This window comes from Podarcis gaigeae (assembly GCF_964106915.1).
Source record: "Podarcis gaigeae genome assembly, chromosome: 4".
NCBI lineage: Eukaryota > Metazoa > Chordata > Lepidosauria > Squamata > Lacertidae > Podarcis > Podarcis gaigeae.
In genome coordinates, this window is record NC_139677.1 from 36,663,340 (window position 1) to 36,672,919 (window position 9,580).

At 42.7% G+C, this 9,580-nt stretch overlaps 1 pseudogene across 2 annotated transcripts; it reads right to left on the bottom strand.

The window, feature by feature from the left end:
• Window positions 1-2,007: 2,007 nt before the first annotated feature.
• On the bottom strand, window positions 2,008-9,099 carry LOC310842746 (P2Y purinoceptor 8 pseudogene; annotated as a pseudogene). Of its 2 annotated transcripts, XR_014568675.1 has the most exons (3): window positions 8,908-9,093; window positions 6,622-6,771; window positions 2,008-3,746 (listed from the first exon to the last, which is right to left on the bottom strand). The product of XR_014568675.1 is annotated as a P2Y purinoceptor 8 pseudogene (transcript). The 2 variants fall into 2 exon arrangements; XR_014568674.1 differs by lacking the exon at window positions 6,622-6,771 and having other exon boundaries at window positions 8,908-9,099.
• Window positions 9,100-9,580: the final 481 nt, after the last annotated feature.

Here is a 9,580-nt window from a genome sequence, read left to right on the forward strand (position 1 = left end):
GTCAATCACGAGTTGCAAGAAATTGCAAAGGGGGAGAGAGCCCTTGTGCTCAGGGTCTTCTTCATGGCTTTCCATAGGTGTCTAGCTAGCCGCTGTGAGAATCAGCTGCTAGACTAGATAAGTAACTGGCCTAATTCCATCGGACTCTTATGCCCTGATGAGTGTTATTTGCCACCAAGGAGAAGGCCTATCTTTTCCCTACAGTAAGGATGCCCCACTATACACACACCTTAAGGAAATTGTGGAACTGACAGGGAAGAGAAAGGGGAATTCAGCTGCTTGATGGTCCTCTCTCTTCTCTACCTTTTTTTGGAGGGGGGATGTGTACTTGGTTTTGGGATGAGTAGACAAGTATGTTTGCCCATCTTTGCTCATCATTTCAGTAAATCAGCCTAATTTGGTGTTGCATCAGGGTAAGGAGTTGAGCAACTGTCCTTTTCTCATTTAGCCAGCATAACTCACGGAAAAGATTGCAGCATTAAACTACTATAAGCTTGAAGTAGTTTTAAAATTAGGGGAAATGCAGTAACTGGAAGAACAGTTGAGAAATGAGAACAAGCTTATTAGGGGAACATTTTGCAGTCTTCAACACTGGAGATTTCCAGGGAAGGGCATCTACATACAGAGCAGCACGTGGAGAACCATCAGCCCACAGGCCTATTTAAGCCAAGCAGTTCTTTTCTTTGGCCCATGACCCACTTTGACCTCTTTTCAAGGCATGCTGTCAAGCAAGGGCTTTGCAAGCCTCAGCACTTGCAAAGGCCTTGCCTGAAAATGCACACCTTTGAAGCTAATTTGCATTCAAACTGTACCTGCAAGCACACATTTCCCCTCTCCATTTGCAGGTATAGTTTGACTGTAAGCCTCTTTGAATTTGTCACCTGATGCTGTCATGTGATTGACAAGTGACCAGCCCCATTGAGTGGGTCCAGCTCCCCACTGCTGATGCAGAGTATCCTATCTTAGGAGAAGAAATTGAGACAGATGCCCCCACGCCTATCTCTCAACCTCATGAAAATTCATCAACTTTTTAGTGCAAATTCCTCCTAATGTGCACATTTTCAAATGTAATTCCCCCAAATATGCACATTTTTGCACAGCATTTCCTTGTAATATAATGCATTTTTGTATGTTATTTTCATCAATATATGCATTTTTATGGAACATGTTACCTTAGTATATGTACATTACTTGGTTGGAAAACTGTATTGCAAATTTTGATAGATGGTTGTGTTTCATGTATTGTCTCAGTTTATGTAGGTTTCATAAAGTGTGAATTAGGTACGTTCACCTTTAAATGCAAACTGAATTGAATTTCTTCCCCAGGTTCTAGTCATGTCTTCTGGATTATAAGCCTGAGGACCACACTCTCAGAGCCTTTGTGGTTGAAGAGTGGGGTCAAAATGCTATAAATACATAAAAAGAATCACAATGAAACACAAGGCTTGGTTGATATAACATACATGACTGTCCACTACTGAAATGGCTTTTCATACCTCATAGAGGTATGTCTGGTTGTTATTTATAATATCTATAACCTGTTTTTCCCTCCAGGGAACTCAGTGCAGCTTACATGTGATTCCCAGGAAGTCTTGTATCTAGGCAATGCTGAAGGCCAGACTGCTATTCATCAGCCCCTGGCCCATACTGATGAAGACCATCTACATGACAGGACTACCAAGCAAATGGAGCATGGGTAACAAAATAAGAGCATGAAGTTATCCAAACACAATTAGTAACTGTTCACAAATTGAAGCCTGTGTGCTGGGCTCATACTTTTTAGCAAACAATTAGCATTTAAGTGAGTTCAGCACAGAACTCCTCCAAGAAATTGTTGCCTTTCTCTACAATATTCAGATTCCACCCTATCTCATTCCATAGCAATAATGTGGTTCAGGAACAATTTTGTCACTTGATTCTGCCGGTTGTGTAAATTGACCCTGATCTCTCATGGTTATCACAGATTTGAATATTCCAAAGACAGCAAAGAAGAACATTAACTTAAGATTGGAATGCAGACACAATAAACATTCTTTTATTAAAACTATATGAATGTAGTATTTAAGAATGGCACTTGCAATATTGTTACCTGAGATGGCAAGCACCACCTCAGGTGCTTACACAGCATAGCAAGATTTGTCCATACAGAGCTTTGTCAGATCAACATCAATAACAAAGAACAAATTACAAGATCATTCTAATTACTGAGAATCTGCACTCCAGGTAGTTGCATTCTTTTGTGACTTAGTGGCACAGGTAATTTGTGACATTTAAGGAAGGAAGTCTTAACAAATGTCTGTTTCCATTCAACCAAATATTTCTATTAATATTTGTTCCATAAATTATGCACAGTCAAAAGTGGTTAAATACATGCTTTCCTCCTCATGCTACATTTGCAGGTGTCTCTTAATAAGACAGGTGTCTTTCAGCTGCACCAGTCTAACTGGACTTTGACATCAGTTGCCTTTAATCAAAAGAAATAGAATCATGTGTGATAATTGTAGTTCATTTGATCTTCCAGAAACGTTTGGCAAAATAGTTCTGTGTAACTTGGCAGTTGAGGTTCTGCAATGAATTAGCTCCTGATTTTTCTTGAGGTCAATACAGTGCACTGGCAACTTTTATTACATTCCAGAGCAATACAGACTATCTATTCAATACTTTTTGCATTGGTGTTATTTGGATATCATGCTCTGAAAAGATTGGAGTATTTTCACTGACCCCAACAGTTACGCATCTGCAGAGCTTCTTCTGTATCTTTCGCCGAAACTCTTTGGAGCCAAAGTAATAAACCAATGGGTCAAGGCAGCAATTGATGGTGGCTACTGCAAATGAAATTTTATATTCAAAATAAAATGATTTTTTTCCCTGAATAGTGAAGACGTAATGGATAACTGACATGATAATGTGAGGCAAGTAACAAACCGTGATCACCAGTAGCAACACTATTATCAAACAGACAGTCTGCTTCTTAGTTTCTCTGAGTTGAGTAGAAGGGGAGTGGAGAAGTGTTATGATGATTGAGAAGTAGCAAAACCCCATGATGAGCAGAGGTAGGAAAAAGAAGAAAAATACCAGAGAGGCAAAGTAAGCGATGAAGCGTTCTGTCTTTTCGTCAAACATCTCTTTAGGCAAAACATCAAAGCAGGTGATTATATCCAGGTTTTGTACACGAATCGTTAGGTTGTTCTTCATGAGCGGGATGAGGGGCAGTAAGACAAACACCCAAATGAGGGCGCATGTCAGGACAGAAGTTCGCATGGATCTCATGGCTTTGTAGCGCAAAGGGTGGACGATTCCCAGGTAGCGCTCAATGCTGATGCACATCATGGTCAAAAGGGAACAGTGCACATTACCATAGGACAGAACGGTGACAATACGGCACAGAGCATCCTCAAAGGGCCAGTTGTTTCCCCGTATATGGTAAACGATTTGAAAGGGGAGGATCATGCTGTAGACAAAATCAGCAAGGGCCAGATTGATGCACAACACAATGGTGGGAGTCCAAGGCCTCGAATACCGACACAGGAACCACAAGCAGATGAGGTTGAGTGGGATGCTGATGCAGGCAATAACTGAGAAGATGGTAGACAAAGTGACCTGGAGTGCATAGCTTCGAAGCATCTCACATGTGTCATCTGTCACAAGCCTTACAGGAGGGAACAAGACTTTCGATGTTGGGGTGAGTGGCATATCTTGAGGCATCCTTCTTCTGAAAAGAACTGAAAGCTGGTGGAGTCTTAGTTCTAGATTTAAAAAGGAAACGTATATGTAACATCCTTCATTGTAAGCAAGCATTATGGTAATATATGTACTTTAACCTCTGTCTATTACACAAATGTGGTGTTGTTGTTTTTTTAAAAAATGGATACCTAAAAGCATGTAAAAAGTAAATACCACAAAAGCTCATAACCATTAGGGATAGTGGATTAGTGCAGTGGACCATTTTACTAATAAACACTGGGTATTTTCACACTTCATGGCATCACATCTGGTTTACCCCAACATGCAAATGACATAGGGAGAAATTGGATGCCTGATGCAGTTGCAGAAGATGGACAGGAGGTGGCACAAAAACATGCAGCTCCACAAGAGAGGAGAGGCAACATCTGTTGCTGTGGAACCGACAAATTCAGCAGCAAATGCCTGAAGTTAGATGGGGCAAAGCATTATATTACAGGGATCATATACAAGTCCACACTACCTACCTTTCTCTAGATTTACATGGGTACTTTCTGCCATTATACCCAGTGGCGTAGCGTGGGTTGTCAGCACCCGGGGCAAGGCAAGTAATTTGCGCCCCCTAACCCGTGGATTTGCGCCCCCTAACCCATGGATTTGCCCTAACCCCAGATGTTGCGCCCAGTGCGGCCGGCCCCCCCTGCACCCCCCACGCTATGCCACTGATTATACCGTGCTGTTGGGACCAGGTGGAATAGTTTGTGTTATTCAACCATGATAGCCAACTGGTCAGTTCTCTAATCCTAATTAACACCACAATCTCTCAGTAGGATTATTGTGACTCGCTCAGGAGAAGGTAAACCTGAAACGTGGATGATGCTTCAGACTACGTATTGATATTTATGAGCCAGGGGCTATGGAAAATGCGGCACGAAGCTGAAGGCTTGCTTAGTGTTTGTGAAGTTATAGGGACTGTCACCAAAGGAACACTTGATTATTATCATACATGAATCAGTTACGTGTATCCTCACCTACAGAAGTTAATAAGGTTCAGCAACATGAGGCTGCATCTAAGCTGAGCTGACAGAGGACCAGAATCGTGTTCTTTTGGTAGTGGGTGCAACTTTTCTCATTCACCCAGTGCTATGCCATGAAGAGCTACATTTGCCAAATAAAACAAAACAATAAAATGAAATAAAAACTCTTCTACACACAAGAGGTGCCCTTTCCTAAATTGTGTAGGATTTTCCTTTCCATAAATAGTTCCAGCATTTTATTTTATTTTTAAAAAATAGACGCTCAGAAATTGTATTGCTAATTATCACCAGAAACCATTTTAAGAGCAGGGTGCTTCTAGAAGGGTGTTCATAATGGGATCGGCACACCTCATGCTTGCAAGTTGTTGTTTTTCTCCATTGTTCACATGACACTGCATTCTTATGTGTTCACAGCTTATATTTCCCCACCCTGTGCCTTTAATTCGGATTGTCGCTTTCCAGAAAAAATCTGTTACATTTTTTAAAAACCTGTTGCTAACAGGCCACGTGAAATCTCTTAAGTGACTCATTTATAATATTAATTAAACCCTGGTCTCAGATCATCCAAAGAAGTAGAAGCATACTATTTCCTCTGTCCTGATGTACATATTTCATAGGTTCACTGAGCTAGGAAGCTGTGTAGGGAAGACCATTTCTTTTTTGTTTCCTAAAGTTCAGCCTCATGGTCATTTTACACTGGAGATCCAGGTATGCTTCTAAAAACAAGAGAATCGTATTATTTTGGATTAATACACAGGAATGTATGCTAGCTATTTTAGCTAATACAGAGGTCAAGGAGTACACAAGAGAGAGGGGGAAATGGGGGCAAACATTTTTTGCAGCTTGTTGTCTTTTCACCATGTATTTACTGATGAGAGCAGTTTGGGTGAGTAGCTGCAGACATGATGAAGTCAGGAAATAAACCCAGTTTTCTTTGCTTTTGCTTTCCTGTTGTATGTTTCATTTGCAGGAACTCACTTCTTGTGAAATACGTTTCCTTTCATGACCGTCTTTCCTCACTGCTGTTTTGTAACCAAGAAAAGAAGAGGGAGCCCTGCTTCCAGAGACTCTAAAAGCTCCCTGAGAGGAGGTTGAAGAAATTCTTGGCCCACTCACGCACTTCCTGTTGTGAAGTGTTTCCTTATATGCTTTATGCTGAGAGTTGCTTCTTGTGTGAGTCTGCAAATGCTACAAGTGTTGAGTGTGCACAAAAAATATATCCCCATGACCTGTGTTCAAATGACTAACAGCTAAGGCCATTGGTAGAGCCACCACAACCTTTAAGAAGGGTGAAGCAGTCCATTTCAGAGGCCAGATCTCATATCTTCCAACATTTCTCCTATGAAAATAGGGACATCCTATTCCATAATAATATGGGACGCGGGTGGCGCTGTGGGTAAAAGCCTCAGCGCCTAGGACTTGCCGATCGAAAGGTCGGCGGTTCGAATCCCCGCGGCGGGGTGCGCTCCCGCTGCTCGGTCCCAGCGCCTGCCAACCTAGCAGTTCGAAAGCACCCTCGGGTGCAAGTAGATAAATAGGGACCGCTTTCTAGCGGGAAGGTAAACGGCGTTTCCGTGTGCAGCTCTGGCTCGCCAGAGCAGCGATGTCACGCTGGCCACGTGACCCGGAAGTGTCTTCGGACAGCGCTGGCCCCTGGCCTCTTGAGTGAGATGGGCGCACAACCCCAGAGTCTGGCAAGACTGGCCCGTACGGGCAGGGGTACCTTTACCTTTACCTTTTATTCCATAATAATACCGTGTTGGCCCGAATATAAGCTGTACCCATATATAAGCAGCACCTTTAAAATTCAAGGGCCTGCAGTGATGGAACCAAGTGGGCCTTCTTGGAGAAGACATTCCATAGCCCAGATTCCATGGCTGAAAAAGCTGCCTCTTGTGCTCACCTGGTGTGCATCAAATGGCAGTGGAACAGTTGATCTGAGTTACTTGCGGGGGTTTCTGCAGGAGGATAGCTCAAGATAGTCCATGAGATATCCTAGTCCTAGACCATTTGGGGCTTGAAAAGCTCAAGACCATTTTCTTCTGAATTACACCTGGAAAGAAATTAGTAATTCATGAAGAATGGAACAATACCAGAGCTTTGCTTCAATTCCAGTAGCTCTCTGGGAGCTGATGGCACTGCCATGAGTAGCACATGCCCATATTGCATTCATAAATACATGGTGGGAGTAGGATTGTACATGCCAGCCTTGCGTGCCAACATGCACCCTTGAGAAGTAATTCCACCTACATGTTCAGTGCCAGGGTAACACCATGGTGAGGACGCTGTAAAGTGAGATGTCGACATTTTAATAAAACAAATAAAAATAAGATACATGCATGCCAACGCTCATGAATGTATGGGAGGGATGTGCGTACCTCCCTCATGTCATTCAACCTTCCACATGGTGTCCCTACATCAAGCATTGATAGGGTCAGGCCAAAACAAAATAGCACCCCCTTTACACCATTCCATATATAGAAGATGAGCGGGCTGGCCACTGAATCTCATTTCAGTACTGGTGACAGGACAGCATCCACCTTTGCGCCTGAGGGCAGCAGGCTAGCTTAGGTAGCAGAGGACAAGCCGCATGGTTCACACACCACTTTATCCAATAAAGGAGAATGGTTATGGGTCAGGAGGAACAGATACTACGTTGCCCTCCCCCCCCCCAGCATCTGCTGCCTGAGGTACTCGCATCACGTTGCCTATTGGTAGGGTAAGCCCTGACTATGGATATGGGGCAGCCCTACAGAAGTGACAGCCACACCACTAGTCACAATCTTCCAGATATCTTTCCCCTGTAAAACCACCAACCAACCAATGCCTTCCCAATCACAGTGTGCCACAAAAGGAGGCTCGGAGCAAACATGGTGGTGAGAGGCTTTTGCCTTCTTACAGACTAAGTTTAGTAAAGCCAGTTAGTGAGTCAACTGCAAGAGATGGCTGCCTGTTCTCCTCTTCTTCCCTCCCCAGGACTGCATGTCATTCTGGTTGGGAAGATTATTCTTACGGACTCCTGGTATAAATTAAACAGTGTGAAATAAAACCAATCCACTGATACACCTGGCAAGACATCTCCTTTGGTCAGGTAGACAGAGGAAGCCCATCCAATCCAATTCCAAGTTCCTGATGAACTGGGTGTGTGGAGAGAACAACTATCAAACCCCACGCTGTATTTAAAGGTGAGTTGCATTGGAGGGCTAAGATGCCCACATAACAATTAGTCAGCTTGTGCACCTCAGGATTACTGCAAAGGCTCATGGGAGATCCTTTCCTGCCAATCAGAATTTTTCCCTATCTTTCTCTGGGACATGTAAACTAGAGGTAATGAATGTCCATTGACCTCATTTGTATTATTAACTGTTCTTCCCCAAACACGCCCCTCGGGTTACAAACTTAATTCATTCCGGAGGTCCGTTCTTAACCTGAAACCATTCTTAACCTGAGGCGCGCTTTCGCTAATGGAGCCTCCCGCTGCTGCTGCACTGCCGGCACACAATTTCCATTCTCATCCTGGAGCAAAGTTCTCAACCCAAGGTACTACTTCTGGGTTAGGGGAGTTTGTAACCCGAAGTGTTTGCAACCTGAAGTGTTTGTAACCCGAGGTACCACTGTATAGTGTTGAGAAATTCTGTTCTCAAAAAAGGCATATTTTCTCAAAGAGAATTTGTCACGTTACTGAGTGAAATTATCACAGTTAATGCAAAATGCTTGCTAATGTATGGAAGAGCTATTTACTCTGGGAATGAAATTGACCCAAGTGGATGGTAAATTTGTGTCTGGTAAAAATTCACAAGCATCCAGATGCCTGCATACATATAAATAGATATATATTAGCCTGTTACTACTACTACTACACACAGAAACCCCTTACCCGGAAGCACATACACTAAATATGTTCGGAACATATAAGTACTCATCTTTTATATTCCTTCAATGTTCATTGCACATGCTCTCCTTCTAGTTAAATAACTTTGCAACTGAATTCCATCCAAAGCAGCTTTCTGAGTAACAGAGCTAGACTTTGCAATACACTTAATCGTAAATACACCACACGTAAATAGTTTTTTTTAAAAAAAATAGCAGTCAAAACTAATACTGTATAGTAAATTAAGCCTGTTAGTAAAAATGATTGCTTTTTCCATTACCTTTTTTTAAAAAAGAAAAGAAACACCAATTAGTTTACCTGTTTATTCATTCACATCTGCCGCTGTGAAGGTTTGAGGTTCAAATTTTGTCTCAAGTGTCTGGACGCTGGCTCCAGAGAGTATATTGCAACACCCACTTCCTTTTCATGTTCATGCTTTTGCGCACAAAAATAACACATATTGCATGGAGAACAGGATCTTCTATCCTCATGGTTCAAGTTTGTTTTTAAAAAGAACACGCACAAAAAGCAAAAAAAAAAAAAAAGCGGAAATAACTACGCCCAATTACCCCTGTCATTTTTTGCTTTGTCCCTTAGTATTGCTATGAGTTTGTGGGGTGCCTGGAACCCCCTTCTAATTCTTGGATACAGGTCAAACCAGCTTCCTGTGTTCAGGAAATCACCTGGGAGATCAGCCATTGTCCAAAGTCAAAGGAAAAGCAATGGTCCATTACGAAAGCTATGGAGAGGGGCTCTGTGCCTGATGGAAAAATGGGAGGAGCCCCTCCTCCAGCTCTGAGTTACCGGTAGTTAGCAGGACAAAGACCAGGGTTGAAAGGAGAGTAGTTCCTTAGGATTGCAGTTGGCTGGAATGTGAGCACTGAGAGAATAAGTGGCCATCTGTAAACATGCAGCAGACGGTCAGAGAGCCATGGCGAATTTCTTTGTGAATGTAAAGCTGCTTTGGCAATGGGAGAAACTTGTGGAGTGT